General features: G+C 42.5%; 1 protein-coding gene across 7 annotated transcripts in view; it reads left to right on the top strand.

Annotated features, from left to right (window-relative positions):
* The window catches only part of NRG4 (neuregulin 4), a 165,476-nt gene that overhangs the window by 83,488 nt on the left and 65,441 nt on the right, over positions 1-16,547 (top strand). For 5 of the 7 annotated variants that reach the window (XR_009759064.1, XR_009759063.1, XM_061596050.1 and 2 more), the window contains exon 2: positions 11,790-11,864. The exons of the other annotated variants lie outside the window; for them this stretch is intronic. The gene's annotated coding sequence lies outside the window, so the exon portion shown is untranslated. The remainder of the gene's footprint in view (positions 1-11,789; positions 11,865-16,547) is intronic. 7 annotated transcript variants of the gene reach the window in all.

The raw sequence follows: 16,547 nt of genomic DNA, 5'->3' as shown, positions 1-16,547 counted from the left end.
CCCTGGCGGACCTCTGGCTGAGCCAATAGGGTCCCGGTTCTACCGCAGCTGAGCTGGGACCCCACCATATTCACTTCCACTCAGCCCACTGTTAATAGCAGCTGGATTGTGCCCTAAGTCTGAAATCCTATACACCGCAGGCTCTCATTTTTTAGACCGCTTGAAAATTACTGATGGTCTTGGTGGACCATTGAATGGTTTTTCTGCCTGTTCTAGCAATTGTAATGCACTATGCTAAGTGCTGTATGATTTTTAGTTGTATTTTTATTGCATCTTTTTTATATTGTTTTATTGTATTACAGTTTGCATTCTGTAGAATTCAAATTGTAATACAACAAAATACAGTATAAAAATATTAGCAATAAAAATACAATTAAAATTAATATAAATATTTAATATGGCCAGGCCACAGACCACCTGAATGAAACTTGCAGACCACTGGTAGTCCATGGGCCACAGTTTGGGAGCCCTTGCTATACACCCTTGCCTGGAAGTAAGGCTGTCCTGCCCAGAGCGAGACTCACGAGACGGAGACAAGGATGGAATCAATTCCTGTCTTATTAAAGTAACATCGAAGGCAATACGTTTCATAGGCACACTATACTAGCTCACTGCAATCCCTAACTAGGCTACATAAGTAAACTCTGCAGCGTGTGAAGGAAGTTGAGTCAGCACCCCTGTCAGGGGGGAGCAGGCTTAAGTAGGAAAGGTCTTCGCCTGTAATCTCTGACTCTGCAGAATCTTCCTGTGACCGAAGTGCTTCTCCTGGTGTCTGGCGTGGTACGAAAGGGGGTGTGCCTCTGCAGGCTCATCCGACAACACAGCCTCGATAGGTGCCGACTCGGCTTCAGGAGGTTGAAGCGCTTGATGTGTCAAGGGGGGAGCTCGGGAGGGTGGAGTTGGTGCGCGTGCCGAGACATCCCCCAACGGCTCTATGGGGGTGCCTGGAAGCTGAGCTCTGTCTTCTCCGGCAGGAGGACTGTCCATGGGAACTGGCACAGTGTCAAACACTCCCCCTCCTGTCTTGTCCTCGAAAGTCTTAACACCCTCTGATTCTTCCCCTTGCCCTAGCAGCCGGCACTGACGCTCATCCAGCCCCCCTCCTTGATCCTCCTGAGGGAGCTGGGGCTCGACAAAGGCTTATTAAACTAAATGAGACTTACTTCTGAATTGTGACAAGTACAGGAAGGAACTGCAAAATAGGATCCAAGTTTGAAAAGACTGGTGACTACTGGTTTAGTTCAATTTATTGTATTTACTTTGTTGAGTTATTTCACTGTTTCTTCTGCTTTCCTGCAGAGTGTCCTCTCACATTTAAGAGCATAAGAATGGTTTTCCAGTATCAGGCCAAGGTCTGTCTAGTCCACCTTTCTGTTTCCAACAGCAATCATCACAAGAAGGCACAAAGGTGATGGCTTTCCTGTTTAGTATCTGATATTTAATAATATTATGTCTCTGAACATAGAGCTTCCACATAACCAGTACCAGACAGTGTGGTGAGATAGAGACACTTACCTGACCTCCTGGCAGAAGAGTCATCGCTGCTTACTGGGGGTGCAACAGGAGGGTGGTGTGGTGCAAGCACAGCAGCAAAGCCAGTCTTGCACTCATGCCGATGTATTTGCCCCTGGCTGTTCTCTTAGTAAGCAGCAGAGACTCACCTGCCAGGAGGTCAGAAAAGTGTGTCCTTCTCACCATTCTATCATTACTGCCCATAGCTGTTGGTAGACCTACACGCCATGCATCTAATATTTTAAGCCATCTGAACGAATGGCCATGACCACAATAAGTGAATTACAGGTTGTATTAAGAAGTACTTCTTCTATCAGTCCAGAACCAATGTACTTCTTTGTGTGACCCCAAACTCTAGTATAAAGGTGGGGAACCTCAGGTTTGTTAGCTGAATGCAGCCATTCAGGTCTCTCTGTCTGGCCCTCAGAACTCTCCCTAGGCCATGCCCCTCACTGGCTATTTTCCACGCCTTCCTCAGTGCTTTTACTGTGCTGGAAAGTGTCCTTGAATTGTGATAATGCTTCTTGCTTGCCTGGATGGAAAGATCTCTGTGTGTGTAGAAACCTCTCACTTTTCTGTGGCTAAATGTACCCTATTGTATGAGGTCACTGTGATGTCCCTGTATTTTAATATCTGTAAATATGGTAAGTGCGGGTTTATTAAGTGATATATGGCAAGTAACTGAGTAAGAGGGGGGAGTAAATGGACTAGAATGCTGGAGAATGTTGGATGATTATTGGCTGAGTGTTTGAATGGCTGAAGGTATAATGGCTGAAGGTGTATACTATGTGTAGTTAGGTTCTATGGACGCTTAGTTTTAGAGCTCCGCATTTTTTCCTAAGGGTTTACTGTTTTGACATGAAGGCATTTGTGATACTTACTGAGACATTTACTGGGACATTGCTGACATATTACTGTTCTTGGGAGTATATTATTGTTGCAAGGAAATCACTGGATGTAAACAGTGAAGAAAGATAAGGTGGAGAGAGAGGAGGACGGATGTTGTCTGCTGTTTGTTAGCCCGCCACTGTAAGTAGCAATTTATATCTTCAACGGAACGACCCATCTATCTACACTGAAAGAGACTTTTGCTCACTCTTTAAATTTACTATTTTAATCTGCAACTTATTAGAGCTTAAATTGAATGTAAACAACCTTCGAACCCTAAAAACAGCTTCATTGTTTTTACTACTACCTTTGGTGCTTGTTGAACTTGTTCCAGAAGCGTGGATGAGAACCATATACTTAAAGTGATAACTCCAATTACAGCATTAGCAGCAATACATCTAATACTTAATACTAGATAAGGATGAATATCGTTCCTCTGTTTTTAGGAATTTAAATAACAGGAATCCAAGGCTGGAATTAAAATCTGGAGAGAATAATAATTATGGGAATGAGCAGAATTAATAACCTGAGAGAATAAGATAGAGATCAACGTTGAAGGCTGTGGTAGAACTGGGACTGAAGTTAATTTAAGGTTGATGATCCATTTTATAAAAACTCCATTTTTTTAACTCAACATAACAGTTCATCAATCTATACTTTTACAGATAAGAAAGATTCTAAATAGTATCCTAATGGTGCTCACAAGGCAGAAGTGTAAAGATCTGGGCATGACACAATACGAAGGAAAGGAATCTCCTAGCCCACAACAAATAAAGAATGTGCAGTTCTCTCCACTCAAGCAAGACAGTCCCTGTACCCAAGAGGTATTACAGGATCCCTTATTGCCTCCTGAACCTCCTCTGGATTGGTCATTGGATTATAAATTGGGAATATATCACTCAGATGGAAACTCCTCTTCTCAAAACCTAGCAAACGAATTACAGGATGCAGGTTTTTATATTCCTTCTGATAAGGATATGTCATCATATGTGATGGAGGCTCCTAGAGAAATATACCCTCAAATCCTTGAACCATCATGTTGTAACCCCAGCACACCTGTGGTTAATCGATCTGGAAATATTGCGACTAGTTCCATATTTTCTTCTGGAAATTATGTCCACCCTCTGGGTTGGTCTCTCCTTATACTTGAGGAACTTGATCTTGTTAAAGGGTTCATCTCCGAATGTAACAGCTTATTGAATACCCTGGTGGATGCTGTCAACATGCTTATTCAATCCAAAGAGGATAAAACCAGGGTAGAGAAATCTCCCCCCAATGAGGGCAGACAAGGGAATATAGCTGTTTATAAACTTAAAAGAAAGAATGCCACAATGAAGAAAAAAATAAAAAAATCTAAGAATCTTAAAAATCAAAGGCCGTCATAAAAAAATGAATTATAAACCTCTCTTTAAGATTTTGGATACAATTGCACATTCGCTGTCCTCATCCTCCTCAGTAACGGGATCCCCCAAGGCGATTCATCGGATCGGGCTGAAACCCAAATCTGGGCTTTCGCTAATGACCTCTGCTGCTCCACCAGTGCCTGGACCTGAACTGACCCCCTTGAGGTCTGAGCCGGTTTCTGGTCAGCATCAAAATGATTGCCTTTTTGTCACTGACTGTCCAACTGAAATACATCCTCACTGTTCTGGTGAGATTGATAGTTCAATTGAAATACAACCACGATACTGTCTGGATATATTTACGAAGAAGAAGCTGTCTAAGAAGTCACCTAAGAAGGATGCCAATCTATCGCTTTTAGTTCACGAGACGTCTATGATGCCTCGTGAAACACCACCATCCATGGTTGTTAAGAGGCAGAGGGCTCTTCCTGCCAGGACTTTTTCTAAAAAAGATGATTCAGAGTATTGGTCCTTGTGACTTAGTCGGAATAAAATAGTCCTATCTCATCTCCCTTGTCCTAGTAATAGGGACCAGTACGTAAATTGGAAAATCTATATTTTTAAATTTTTACAATCCCTGAATGTGACCCCAATTAAACTACAAGATATATTTAAAGTAGAAATCCTTACTGTAACGTCTTTTGATTTGGTGACACTATTAACCTTTAGTTCTCATAGAATGGCTGATATATTCTTAGCTAATAGATCTTCCCTGTTGTGGTTTGGTATCCAGGTCCAAAGACATTTTACTAATGTAGTAGAACCACGCCCTTTATGTGTAAATTGGCGTCGGTCTGATCTAACAGTCCATACTCAACCATTAGTCCGAGAGAAGTCTTTCCAGGACAATGATATATCTATGACAGCTACCCATTTTAACATCACGAGTAGTGATATTGTTGTCCTGGATAGTTACAGTGGCTCTACTAGCCCCATAGCTATAGATAATTTAGTCCCATCACCATTAGAGTCATCTACTCAGGGTCACCTTGAGGACATGTTATCTGTACCCCCCTATGATGGACCAGATGAATTATTGTCTAATTTTACCAGCTTTTCCGATAATGCCCAGCAAGATATTATTAGTGACTTGCAAAAACTTCTAAGAAATTTACAGGATAGGAGATTGTCCGTTCGTTCCCTTAAGGATTCCGGACCTGAGCTATCTTATAAAGTCCATACTATAGAATTACCAGCAAATGTTGCTTTACCAGGTGCTGCTAGTCAGTATCCAGTTTCAGTCCACCAAGAGGAACCTAGACCAACTTGATGTCATATGTTTCAACCAGTTATTTTGCCTTTTTCTCCTGTAGCGTTGTTAGGGACCACCAACGAGGACTCATCAATGGCCCCAAGGGACCCTTCTGTCAGGGAATTTATGACAACTGTGCTCGGTAGAGGAAGATATGATATGAGGAAAGTCTCATATCATCCCAAGAGGAATCAATCCCATCACTGGTTATCGATCCCTGTACGACTTCCTCGGGCAAATAGACAGGTGTACTTGGATGACAGTTCCCCCGGGGTACTAGTTCTTCTTTTTAATGCCAGGTCGGTAAATGGTAAAACCTCGATCATTAATGATCTTATCCTAGATGAACATGCCGACCTGGCGTATATTACAGAAACCTGGTTGGATGAATTAGGTGGGGTTAATCTCTCTGATCTCTGTCCACCAGGTTTCTGTGTACAACATCAAGCTAGACCGGAGGGTCGGGGTGGGGGAGATGCAGTGGTCTACCGTGACTCCATCCCCATGACCAGGTGCCCTCTCCCACAATTTACTGGGTTCGAGGGTCTCTACCTTAAGCTTGGTGGTCGAGACAGGATAGGGATCTTACTGGTTTACCGTTCCCCTCGATGTCCAGTGTTCTCCCTTTCCGGGCTCTCTAAGCTGGTCTCTGAGTTGATGTTGGAATCTGCTAGACTGTTGGTTCTTGGTGACTTCAACGTCCATGCGGAGTCCGTACTTTATGGAGAAGCCCGGGACTTTATGGCCGCCATGACAACCATGGGGTTGTCTCAACTAATATCTGGCCCTACCCATACAGCTGGCCATACCCTCGACCTTGTTTTTTATGCGGGACAGGATGATAATGATCTGGGAGTGGTGGATCTTTCAATAGCTCCACTGTCTTGGACAGATCACTTCTTGGTCAGTTTTAGATTAACTGCAATTCATACCCCCTGCAGGAAGAAGGGACCTATTAGAATGGTCCGCCCCAGGAGATTAATGGATCCGATTGGTTTCCTGGCAGCTCTTGGGGAGTTCCCTGTCCTTCAAGTAAGCGATCCTGCTGATGCCCTGGTCAACCTTTGGAACAGTTCGATGACCAGGGCAATAGACACAATCGCTCCTGAGCGTCCCCTTGTGCGCATCAGAGCAAAATCAGCTCCATGGTTTTCCAATGAACTGATAGCTATGAGGCGCACTCGTAGGGGTCTACAGCGATGTTGGCGGAAAACTCGAAGCGAATCAGACCGACTTCTTGTTAAAGTATTCTCAAAAATGTATTCATCTACAAGACGAACTACGCAAAAGGCTTTCTTTTCAATGTCTATTTCCACAGCCGTTAATCAACCAGTGTAAATTTTTCGAGTGGTTAAAGGCCTGCTCAGTCTTGATCATCAAGAGATTGACACGGACCTCTCACCATCTCGTTGTCAAGAATTTGCCTCTTATTTTGCGAACAAGATCGATCAGATCCGCTCCGACCTGGATGCCAATTTTGATGCAGTCTCCTTGGATGTACCTTCAGCTTCTGTCTGTTCTGTTAAGATGGATTCTTTTCAACTTGTTCAACCTGGAGATATAGACCAGCTTCTTAGAAGGATGAGACCTACAACCTGCCCACTTGATCCTTGCCCTTCCTGGCTCTTAAAACAGGCCAGAGAGGGTCTGGCCTCATGGGTCTGTGGGGTAGTTAATGCCTCTCTCCAACAAGGCTCTTTCCCAAGGTGCCTAAAAGAGGCAGTTGTAAGACCATTGTTGAAAAAACCCTCTTTAGACCCATTGTGTTTGGGTAATTATCGGCCAGTTTCCAATCTACCTTTTTTAAGTAAAATAGTGGAGCAGGTGGTGACCACTCAACTTCAACGTTTTCTAGATGAAACGGATTATCTCGACCCATTCCAGTCCGGCTTCAGACCTGGTCACAGGACAGAAACGGCTTTGGTCGCCTTGGTGGATGACCTCCGCAGAGAACTAGACAGGGGGAGTGTGTCCCTGTTGGTTCTTCTGGATCTCTCGGCGGCTTTTGATACCATTGACCATGGTATCCTTCTGGATCGTTTATCCAGGATGGGACTAGGGGGCACTGTTTTGGGTTGGCTCCATTCCTTCTTGGTGGACCGGACCCAGAAGGTTATGTTGGGAGACTCCTGTTCAACCCCTTGGCCTTTGACTTGTGGGGTTCTGCAGGGTTCTGTTCTATCCCCTCTACTATTTAATATCTATATGAAGCCTCTGGGCGAGGTCATCCGGAGGTTTGGAGTGTGTTACCATCAATATGCTGATGATACTCAGCTTTATTTCTCCTTCCCTCCTGATATCAAGGAAGCCGTCAAGCCCCTGAACCAGTGTCTGTCTTTGGTGATGGATTGGATGAAGGTGAACAAGTTGAAACTAAATCCAGACAAGACAGAGGTGCTTTTCATCAGTCGTGGGACTGAACTGGCAACAGGGAATTTACCTGTGTTGGATGGGGTTACACTCCCCCTGAAGACCCAGGTTCGCAGCTTGGGTGTGCTTCTGGACTCGGCCTTGAACCTGGAAGCTCAGATCTCGGCTGTATCCAGGAGTGCTTTCACCCAGTTAAGACTGGTCCGCCAGCTGCGCCCGTTTCTAGAGATGTCTGACTTGACGAAAGTAACACATGCCTTAGTTACATCCCGGTTGGACTACTCCAACGCACTCTACGTTGGGCTGCCCTTGAAGACAGTTCGGAAGCTTAAACTGGTGCAACGTGTAGCAGCTAGGATGCTGACCGGGGCTGGCCTTCATGCCCATACATCCCCCCTGTTACAACAGCTTCACTGGTCACCGATCTGCTTCCGGACCCAATTCAAGGTGCTGGTGTTGTCCTTTAAAGCCCTCCACGGCTTGGGCCCTGTCTATTTGTCCAATCGGTTGTTCTTTTATGAACCTCCCCGTCCCTTGAGGTCATCTGATGACTTTCTTCTTGGGATCCCCTCTGCTACAGAAGTTCGTTTATCTAGGACCAGAGATAGGGCGTTCTCTGTTATCGCCCCTAGTCTCTGGAATGCTTTACCTTTGGAGATACGATCTGCCTCTTCGCTTTTTGCATTTCGCCGCCTGGTTAAGATGTTTTTATTTCAGGTTGCTTTTAAATCGAATACGGAATAAGATTTTTCAACTTGATTGTTTTTGATAGTAAATATAAGTTTATTGACTGTAACTTATAGTATACTAAGTATTTATAGAGATTGTAAATTGCATTGTGTTTTATTTTCTATGTCTTTTTATTGTCAGATTGTTCGCCGCTCTGAGTTTCCCAGGAAAATAGAGTGGGTTAGAAATGTTTTAAATAAATAAAATAAATAAATAAATGAGAGGATGACAGTTGAGTTGGGGGGGAGCTGTTGGCGATTGGTTGTGGAGTGTGGATTGGAGTTGGTTGTGGGTTGGATTATATTTGGCTGGTATTTAGGCAGAATATATATGACTGGAAACATAAAGAGTGACACTATATGAAACCATACGCTTGTTGAACATTCCTAAAGTAATCTTGTTATTTCCTAGTGTTATCAAATAAATACTTTTATTGGTTTACCAAAAGCCTGATCCTTAGCTGGGGATACACAGACCAGAAGGGAGGGCAGCGTAATTACCAAGGCTGGAGGGAAACTGTATCAAATAAATGGTGGCAGCGGTGAAGGGAGATATTGTAACATCATCAAGTATCCAGAGCAACCCAGGATTGTATGCTTTATAGACAAAGATACAAGGGGGTTGCGGACAGCAAGGGCACCCAGACACAAACTAACAAGCCATAGGGAGACTAAGGTGAAGTCTCTAGCAGTATTGTTTACAGAGAGTGACTGGTGGTGCTGCCTAGCAGTGGGATCTTGTGAGATCTGTGCTAGAGCGTGTGAGAGAACAAATAAAAACCGAGATCCTGACAGGTGGTGGCCCTGGTGGGAGTATCACAGGTAGAGCCAGCTGTGGGATCCTCACAGTCACATATGTTGCTGTGTCCACTTTTGCCTCTGGCCCCACCCATGTTTTGTCTCTGCCCTGCCCACCACTGGAATGTGGCTTCCAGAAGCCTGTCCATAACAGAATGCAATCTTTAGGTTGAAAAAGATTCCAATGCTAGGGTTCTGAAAGAGATACCTTGAAAAAAGCCTACTTTTCGCCTGCTGCTATAGCAAGAATGTGCAGACAAAATAAACTGGTAATGTAGAACATTTATGGCACATGGCAAAACAAAAAGTGATCCTTCTGTAAGGATAATTTAATAGAATATATTATTTTTTGTAAGTTGTCATGCAGAATTATATGCAGTCGTTTCAGAATCCAAAGGAGAATTCAGACATTATTAGAAGTTGGTTATGGAAAGAAATCAAAAGGGGAACAAAACAATACTGAATGGGGACCATAGGCAATACTCTACAGATATATGAAACAACATCAGAGCTGTCCTGCATGTAAGAAAGAAATACAGGGGAAAAATACTAGCCTAACACAATCCCGTTCTGTGCCTGGTACTTGTCGGGCAAAGGGGCGAGTTTGCAGCCGCAGCCAAAGCCCAGGCCGCCATCAGGGGTGTGTGTGTGTGCACGCAGTGTGCCATCGCACCATTGTGACACACAGAAAGGAGGCGGGGCGGCTGAAGGCCATTTAAGGCCACTCCACCAGCCTCCCGCCCTCCTTTGAATTTTGGTTTTTGGCGCGGCAAGGCCTGCGGCACGGTGAGGCCTTGCAGTGTCGGCTACAGCGGCAAGGCTTCCGGCTCGACAGCCTTGCAACGTCGAGGCTTCGACCTAGAGAGGCCTTACAATGGCGGTGGCGAGGCTTCTGACCACGGGAGGTCTAACGGCGGCGGCGGCAGCGGCGAGGCCTTCTGAGGGCATGCGTGGCACCTTCAGGGCACGTGGAGCTTTCCCTGGCCTTTCCTTAGGCCAGGCCTTTGCGTGCGGCGGTGGCAGTGGCAATCCCTCGTCTTCTCGGGAGAGGCGCACCCTTCCTTCCAATTTAGAATAATACAGTATGTGAAAAGTGCTCAACTGGGTGTAGCAAAAAGGGAACATCACTCTTATGGCTCTTTAGAAGCTATTCTTTTACATCATTTCTAGTTTTCCTAGTGCTGAAACCTGCTCCCTTTTGGCTTTGAACCTTTGTTTCCAACTGAAGTCAGAGGGAGCTTACTGAGGATGTGGTCTCATCCCCTTGGAGAGTAGTACCCTCAGAAATCAGTATTGGCACCCAACGTCTACATGAAGCTACTGGTGGCAATCATCTGTCATTCTGGAATAAGGGTGCCATCCAAATGCTAATGACACCCAGCTCTATATTTCAGTCAACAAATATCCTGACTCTGCATTTCTTTATATCGAGCCATTGTCTGAAAGCTGTGATCAGGTAAATTTGGTTTAAGAGACTGAACTTGAATCCAGGCAAGACAGAAGTGATACTTGTTGGGTTCTCCTCAGACCCTCCAGGGGGATGGTTTACCTGTGATCTATAGGGATGTTTTCCCCATTGGATCAGGTATGAATATTTTTTTTATCTGGCCCTGCTTTTTGATAAGGAGATTGCAGCAGTGAGTAAGAGAATGTTTTTTCACTCCATTTGTTACTTGGATTGCTTTCTCCTGGTTTACAGGAGATTTTTATCAATTGAATCATGCTACTTGCTATGGGCGGTATATAAATGCAACAAAATAAAATAATAAATAATAAAATAAATTTGTAACTTTCAAGCTCAGCTACAGCAATGAACCCTACATGGGACTGCCTTCTGAAGACAACTCAAAAGCTTCAGCTGGTCGAGAATGTCTCCTGGTGAATGTGACATGTACATATGCAGCCTATTCTATTTCAGTTGCACTAGCTACCAATATGCATCCATTCCAGGCTCATTTCAAGGTGTGGGTTCTCACCTAGGAAGCCCAGCCTGGATAAAAGACTCTTCCCCCACAACCCACCCATCCACACAAAACTTGGATAATCTTATCAGGCCCTACTTTGCATACTATCTCTGTGCAGAGTATGAACTTCTGTTGACTAGATTGCAGGGCCTTCACATTTTTTGCTGTAAGACTTTGGAATAATCTCCCCCCTTGCATTTTCCCTCACCGCTGCCTCTGTTTTCCAGAGGAAATGTAAAACACATCTTTTTCAATCTGCCCTTGGCTTGGCTGGATAGTTTTGGATTTTGGCACTATTTTTCACTTTCTTGTTGTTAATTTGTTTACACTGCCTAAGGTGACTAAGACGTGTTTTAATAAATAAAACATAAGAAAAACAGAGAAGAAATGCTTTAAACAACATTTTGAAATAGGCAGTGTGTATTAGTAACATCATAAAGGAAAAAAGGAACATTTGTTGCAATGAACCTCCATGTTCAGAGGCAGTCTGTCACTGATTATCTGGGCAGCAATAGCAGGGAGGGTCTGGAGCCTTCAAATCTTGTTTTGGGCTTCCCAGAGGCAGCTAGTTGACCACGTAGAAGCAGAATGTTTCTGGTCTGGGACTATTGGTCTGATCCATCACATTTCTTAAACATCATTTACAATTAAAAGCAGCTCTTGGAGACAAATTCCTAATGATCACTTGTGAACTATGTTATTTCAGTGCAGTGTCATCTTAAATTGTGATAGCTTAAGAAGTAGTAAAAACAAGTTGTGCCAAAATCTGCTAAAGTATATAATTGCATTATTTTGTTGGAGCCCAATGTGTAAAGGACAATGTCTTGCCCTTTTATGTTACTAATGTATTTTCCATCTTTAAAAACTTTGGCAGAAGGATCATCAATATCAACTTTACATGGATGATTGTTTCTACCTATCACCACAAGTAAAAGATGAGTAATTCCAGGTAGGTAATTCCATCTGTTTCAGGGAAACAAACTCTTTCAGGTGGGACAGTTGCTCCTTAAGATTTTTTCCTCATGTTTGAGAACATTATAAAAAAACTAATATATTTTATTATTAATGGTACAGTGTTCAGTTGTAGATAAATTGGCCCAGTTTGGAACAGTTGTATGTCAGTTTATTAAGCCTACACATGGATGTCCCCAACTCTGGCTGTCTTTGTCCCATGCTGCTTTTGCTTGCTTAATCTCAATTTCTTTGTCTAGATTTTCCTGTCCTATTCCTCATTTTAGCCATGTTTTCACCCTTCCCCATATTCACTTAATCCATTGTTTATTGTGACACATCCAAATTACAAGGTATATACAGCAAGGAAATACATATACCTATTAATAGAATATGTTATTGATTTATTAGTTTATATAATTAATTGTTTGCTTGCCTGAAAGCATCTTCTAAGGCATTATTTGACTCCTAGCAAACTATACAACTTAAAATAGCAATTAGAATAATTAATACAACAAACAATACAAAAAGAGTAGCAGTCCACCAAGAAAATGCTGCAAAATGCCACAGTTATGTCTGGGAGAATATGACAATAGTGAAAAAACCAACAATACAGTATGCTGTATATCTTTTATTTTTTGGGCCCTGTCATCTTAATCCTTACGTAAATATTCTGATGGTTCCTAAACTCTCAATACTGTAGTTAAAGCATATTGTTGTACTATAAAATATTATGAACAAAATAAGTAAATGTGCATCATGACATTTTGTTCCATTTTCTTGGTGGATTGCTGATGTTTGGCATATAATATTCAAAAGCGTATTTGAGTTCTGTAAAGTTATTGTAACTTCTGTTGTAATCTTATGTTTTTCTATATAACAAACAGCTGATCTCCAAAGGTCTTTCCTGGTCTAACAGCACTACAGCAGTTAGTTCTAAAAGCATCTCTTTTATATATTTTTGAAGATTAAGTCATTAGGTATTGATGAAAATATCTGAAGAATTCTTGCAGGTGGGGATGAATGTATTACACAAGACATATGCTATTTAGCAAGATTTATGTAGAACAAGAGTAGGAGGCCTACAGAATTAGTAATACTCATTCTTTAAGTAAGTGCTACAATAACAGAAGAATTAGTTTTCTGAGTATTCCTGGAAAAGTATTCACAAAGAGTACTTTTCACACTTTTCAGCTATAATGTGGGTCAATTGACCCATATGTCACTGTACTCATATCAACGTAAAGCAGATCAAAATAATGGATGTAAAATACATCAGGGTGCTTAGGTAGTTTTATACACTGCTCCAGGGCACACTAAGGACTCTTTCCTCATGTTCACTGAGAAAAAAATAAACATGAAGATGGAGTTGAAATAGTGGTCCTGTTGAACAAGTCTAGCCCTCTCCAGAGCATGTATGCTCATCCTTTTCTCTCCTTCTCCCAGATGCTTTTGCTTTTAGTTAACTGCATTTTCTTGTGCCATCCAAACTGTGAATTGTGTTTTAACACTAACTATGGTTAGTTTCAAAACAAGCCATCTAGAAACATGGATAATGATTCTGGCTTGTTGAAACCAAGCATAGTTTGTGTTAAGCCATGATCCCTGGCTTTTGAGAACACAAGGACGTATAGTCAATTAATGTGGAAATGAAAACTTCTGAACTCTTTTCTTTTCCATGTGGGAGGAGACGGGAGGGGAAGCATGTGAGCTGAGTTGGAGGCTAGCACCATCATGCAGCATAAAACCATGGTTTCCCAATGTAGCCTGTGTCTGAAGGTCCATAAAGCTTTTAAGTTGGCCAGTAATGTCTCTGTCTCAAAGAGATGATTCAGCTTTCATAACACAAGCTTTATGTCAATGTAAATTTGTTTTTGTTTTTGGTGCAACAAACTTACAGAACCTTCTAGACTATTTGTGGTGATTTGTTTACATGTAATTGTCAGATGTTGCATTTTCACAAATAAATAGATATAAAAATATAGAATAGAATAATAGAGTTGGAAGGGGCCTGTAAGGCCATTGAGTCCAACCATCTGCTCAATGCAGGAATCCAAATTAAAGCATATCCGACGGGTGGCTGTCCAGCTGCCTTTTGAAGGCCTACAGTCTTGGAGAGCCCACCACCTCCTTAGGTAATTGGTTCCACTGTCATACTGCTCTAACAGTTAGGAGGTTTTTCCTGATGTTCAGCCAAAATCTGGCTTCTTGCAGCTTGAGCCCATTATTCCGTGTCCTGCACTCTGGGACAATCGAGAAGAGATCCTGGTCCTCCTCTGTGTGACAACCTTTCAATTACTTGATGAGTGCTATCATATCTCCCTTCAGTCTTCTCTTCTCCAGGCTAAACATGCCCAGTTCTTCCAGTCTCTCCTCATAGAACTTTGTTTCCAATCCCCTGATCATCCTTGTTGCCCTTCTCTGAACTTGTTCCAGTTTGTCCGCATCCTTCTTAAAGTGTGGTGTCCAGAACTGGACGCAGTACTCAAGATGAGGCCTAACCAGTGCTGAATAGAGGGGATCCAATACTTCACGCAATTTGGACACTACTGTTAATGCAACCTAAAATAGCATTTGCCTTTTTTGCAGCCACATCACATTGTTGGCTCATATTCATTTTTATTCCAAGGTATTAGCTATCCCTCCCAATTCTGTATCATCTGAAATTTGATACGCATTCCCTGCACCTCCTCATCCAAATCATTAATAAAAAGAGGAAGAGCACTGGACCCAGGACCGAGCCCTATGGTACCCCCTTGTTGCCTCCTCCCAGTTTGAGAACCGTTGATAAGCAACATTTTGACTTTTGTTTGTGGCCAGAAGGATGGCTCACAAACATCAATTAAAACAACAGAGCAATTAAAGTGAACAAAGAACTGAACTAAAAGCAGCAGCCAGATATTAAAATTGCAAAAAAGAAAAAAAAACTTAAACCAAATCAAAATCTCACTGAAATTGAGAGGTTTTGACAGGACACTGAAATGCCAATGAAGGGAGGCCAATCGGGATAGGGAGTTCCATACCCTGGGTGTTGCCATTGAAAAGGCTGTTTCACCTCTGTAGACATAAGAATGGTTGTCATCATTCTCATTATTGTTTTTATAGAATAAGAACTATCTGGGATGTGGTTGTTTGGGACTTTGAAGTGGCATTTATTGGATGGACTGGATGCGCTCATGTGGTATATCCAATCACTGCAATCAATACATACCAGAACTTCATGCTGTTCTGACTTCTTGTCCATCCACATGAACAGTTGTGAGGATCACTCAGGCTATATGCTTTGAAGAGCCCACTTCCTACTCTCAATGCAAGCAGAAGTGTCCTGGAGGGAAGTACTTGCCCCTTCAAGAGACATTTCTTATTCTTACCGTTCTTTGTTATAGTACTGAGTTAGGAGCATGTGCACTCATTTGAAATGTGGTGTTGGAGGAGAGCAACTGCTGTGCAAATGTATCTTCAATGACATGATACACTCTGGGTCACACTAATTCATGCTGGAACTGGTCGCGTGTTACAGCACAAAAATAGGACTGCTTTAGGTGTAGTAAATGGAGATGTTAGCCCTACCTCAGCTTCAGGATGCAAATTGTTCTGGTTCTGAGAAGGCCTACGAATACCTTCTAATCGATCAAAGTAAGTCCCTGCCAATCTGACATAAATGTTTTAAAGGGAAACAATGCAATATTGTCTGATTTCACTATTGCATTTAACTCTGATATGCAACTTGGTATTCTGAGTTATACTGTAATGGTTAAGAGACTGAGCTATGAATCAAGAAGTCCCCAATCTGTGTATTGTCTTTGCGTTGAATTCACTACATGGCATTAGGCAAGCCACTATCTCTCTGCCACAGGTCCTCCCATATGCAATATTTATTTATTTATGATGTGTGCTACCCTGTAAAAGAAAGGGTTGTATTCAACTAAGTCCTACTTATCGTAGATCCACTGAAATTAATGAACCTAAGTGAGCCATGTCTATTAACTTGCATGGATGTACTCTGAGTAGCACTAGCATTGAATACCACCCAGTGTTCTCTGGGTGGCTTACATTAAATGTAAATAAAAAATAAACCATGAAACTATAAAATCAAAAGGCAGCATAAAGATAGCAACAGAGGTTATGATTATGAAGGATAACATTTATTTATCTTATTGGGCTAATTGTCAGGATTACAGTTAGAAGATGCATGTCAAGCACTTTAAACACCTGAAAGTATTATACCATTGCGTGCCACCCCAGTCTCCGAGCAGTGAGATTTCTAGGGGTCCCTGTGCTCACCCAGGGTTTGGTTTCATTGGGAAGAAAGTCAACGGAGACTGTGGTGTCTTTATGAAATATGGTTTATTTATTTACACACATTCCAACCTGAGCTTAGGATGGAGGGGTTCAAGGCATCAGCAGTCCAATATCCAGCTTTTCCATCAGGGTTACAGGAGGCATCCCAAAGCCATGGTGCAGAAAGCCAGTCTCTCTGCTTGCCTCCAGTTCTAGCCTTTCTCAGACACAACTGACTACACAAGCCTCTGGGGAGGAAGGCTCTCCTGAAGAGTTTCAATGACAAAAGGATCTTCCTGGCCCATTCACCAGTTGATGGGCACCTGATAGACCCATTAACCCACCTGGCTATTAGATTAACAAAAGAAACTCATCTGACCAGCAGAGTGGGTTTCTCACC

This window comes from Rhineura floridana, chromosome 14, assembly GCF_030035675.1.
Source record: "Rhineura floridana isolate rRhiFlo1 chromosome 14, rRhiFlo1.hap2, whole genome shotgun sequence".
Lineage (NCBI taxonomy): Eukaryota > Metazoa > Chordata > Lepidosauria > Squamata > Rhineuridae > Rhineura > Rhineura floridana.
The sequence above is the reverse complement of the archived record's forward strand: the minus strand, read 5'-3'. Positions and strand labels throughout refer to the sequence as shown.